A 3,406-nucleotide genomic window follows, 5' to 3' on the forward strand; every position below is an offset into this window, starting at 1 on the left:
TCTTCTATATTATACTTGAAATACTTTGACATATTCACTCATATGTATCACTTTCTGCTCAACGCTGATGCATAGCTGCTAAGCTTCTTCTTATTCATGTGTGTATTAATCCGTTTTAACAGCGCTCGGGTACAGCCGATTATAATGCGCCCCACACCTCCTGATTGTTTCCCGGTTCGTAGGCCTTATCTCGTCTCTGACCCCGCGCTGTGGTTCAGCTCATCAGTGACAGCTTGGAGTAAAAAGGAAGAAATCTCAGGTGCGAGCATACCTCTCCTTTATATTGTGATAGCACAGCCCCGGCTTTTGAATGGCTTGCTGCGATATAGGCCTAACTGATATCTCTCTCCGAATGAGCGCTGCCTCAAATCTTGAAATTGCGTTCCAGCGTCCCATAGGAAGAAATAGCTTGGACCTGCCCAGATAATCTGATGTTGCACCGCTTAACTATTGTGGATTTGCAGGGAGAAAGTTGAGTTAAAACATCCAAAAATGTTCTTCCACAGAGGTGTGCGTGTTTTGCGCTGCCAAACATGTGGCTTTTGTTAACAGGTTCTTGAGGCATTTTGAAAAGATGTTTTCTATTTATTTATTTTTATAGAAACATAATTTATTCTAGCATAAAGAAAAACAAATTAAATTGTTTGAATATAACACAGTGGTTTTCAGCTGGTTGGTGCTGACCCAAAAATGGGTTGCAGGTTTGTTCTGATAAGGTTGCGGACGGCAGGGAAGAAACAATGCTAAGCAAATAAGAAAATTCAGCTTAACATATAATTATTCAGTGTTGGCATAGAAAATGTATATGATATTCATTTTTATGAGGGAGGTGAAAACAACACTTCTGTACAAAGTGCATCCAAGCACACTACAGTATTTGATGAAAAAACTGTATGACTGTAGCCTATAACAATATTTGGTCCGATGTTAGACTGAAACATCACACCTCCACTGTTGTTTTTGCAATTACAGAAGTTTTGTTATAGACTTGGTCATAATATTTGTTTTATATTGTAAAACCAGTTGGTTATCACTGCTATAGGACTGAATGTGAAAAAATATTAGACTTTCTAGTTCATAAATTAAATGCTGTAAAACTGTCCAGTAATACATATTTGACTTTGGGATGTTGTATATAACTGCTAGGTCTGGGCTATCGTTACAACAGACACCTAATCCGGAGCGTCAAATATTCTATTGACAGATTTACAGGATTGAGGTCATTGTGTTGCTGGATTATCATGCATTAGTGATTCCTCCCTCCGGTTGTGGGACAGAAACAACGTCAAATCTACCAGTCTGGTAGTACATTCATTTGATTTGATCAATTTAGTTTTTTTTTTGAGTTCTTGAAAAGCGCTATATAAATTCAATTTATTATTATTATTATTATTAGTTTTATTCTAATGTGGTTGCTTAAAAAGTGTGCTGTATTTACGACATGAAACTGCGTACAATGTAAAGAAAGTAATATATTTTTGTATGCATCATTTATAGTGGAATGCAAAAAGAAAGCAAGAACAAAGAGAGCCAAAGATGTTAATCAGCCTGTCGGTGTTGCCATGACCACAAATAAATCCTAAACATTCACAGTTTAACAGAATCCTATGAACTAGTTAAAGCCAGAGAGAACTTTGCATCCTCTTTCGAGTTGTGACTGATGAAAGCAGGCGTGCCAGCGAACACCCATGGATTTATAAGAGAGGAGAGTATATAGGAAACAAAAGATAAAGATTGATTTTCAATAACATCGGTACGGCAGCATTGATTCTTGTTTGGTGGGATATTTGTATTTTACAAGAAAATGTGTCCTGTGGAGAACAGAAAGGTTACTCTTCCACACTACAGAAAGGATGAATTTATTTTGCTCTTTTACTCATCGTTCACAGAAATCAATAAAAGTGGTACAGTACTAAACTCAGCAGACAATTTCAGCAAGTTTTGAGTTTGATCAAAGATTCTGTTTCATAAAAAAAGATTTAGTGGGCTAGCTTCAGCTTCCTCCAAACATTTTTTCCAAGTTTTTCACCACAATTCAATTTACAGTATAGTTTCATATGAAACAATAGTAGAAGTGTTTGGTCAAGATTCATGGTTCTCTGTACCGGTGCTTTAAAAATCCATAAGAGATGTTTATTTATTCTGTTACTTCTGGATCTTGATAGAATCTAGATTAATTGCTTAACCTTGCTTCTGCAAAGAAGCATTATTTAATTATATTTTAAATGTACAGGTGGGCTTTTTCTGTAATAAGATCATCATGGCCTCACATGAATGTTGTGGGATGAAATTCAGATTTGCTAAGGGTGATGAAAATATGTATTGTATACTATTTTAATATTATGTGAAGATTTAGTTGCAAAAACAGATAACTCGGCCTCTATCTTGTTTATTGTGCATTCCAAGGAAATCAATCATTTTAGTAATAATAACTCCGAGAAAATAAGTCATGTTAACAATAAAAAAACATATTATTTTTGTTTTTGCAAATAAACACTTCATTTACAAACTACTCTGCGGTAGAACACAGGGGCCATGTACAGTACATTTGCTAGAATTCTGACACATTATGAATTTCCTGCTATGGAAAAGAGTTCTATCTGGAAGGAGTTTCATTTATAAGATTCATTTCAAACACTAGAGTATTTGTTGAAAAATGTGCTCTCGGCCACAGTTGAGTTATTCAGAGGTTTGTCTTGAAAGAGTTTTACAGTGTATGAAATGTATTCCCTAGAGCAACCCACAAACTCTCAGAAGAGCAGTTAAAGTTCGACAAATCTCCCTTGAAAGTACAGATGAAGCGCTTCTGTAAAATTATTTTTTATGAGAATATGAAGTCAGCCAGTATTTATTTAGCCCCGCACGTATTTAATCCAATTCAGATTGCTTAGTCATTGGGTTGCGGTTTATTGAGATTCTATTTAGTGTTTTTAAAAAGCAGTTAGAAGCTTCGGGGAGCCATGATTTCGAGGCAGAAGCTCCAATCTTACCCTCCATTTGCAGATAATATTAGCAAATTTCCAATCAAAAGATTAAAAGCGAAAGCTTGCTATCTACAGTATAGCTTTTACAGTAATGCCACGAGAGGGATGATGTTGCCCAATTCTCTGTAATTGCCTGAATATGCTCCTAGCTCAGTACGAGTTGTTTTGCAATCATTTATTTCATCTCATTTGTCTGGAAACCCATTTCTGCTGTTTTGGCTATAAAAGGTCAACGTTTTATACCATATGTCAAAAGCACTCGGAAAAGGCTGTAACTTAGATACAATTTAAAAATAAAGCCTGCCTTGTGAAGTGTCAGAATAAATTATGTTATTCATGGTTTCATTAAACACTTCGGAACATTTTGACTTGGTTGAACTCATTTCACCATTTTCACATTTGAGAAGATGTTGGAAAAGCAG

The sequence above is a fragment of the Barbatula barbatula genome (genome assembly GCF_947034865.1).
Source record: "Barbatula barbatula genome assembly, chromosome: 22".
In the NCBI taxonomy this organism is placed as follows: Eukaryota; Metazoa; Chordata; class Actinopteri; order Cypriniformes; family Nemacheilidae; genus Barbatula; species Barbatula barbatula.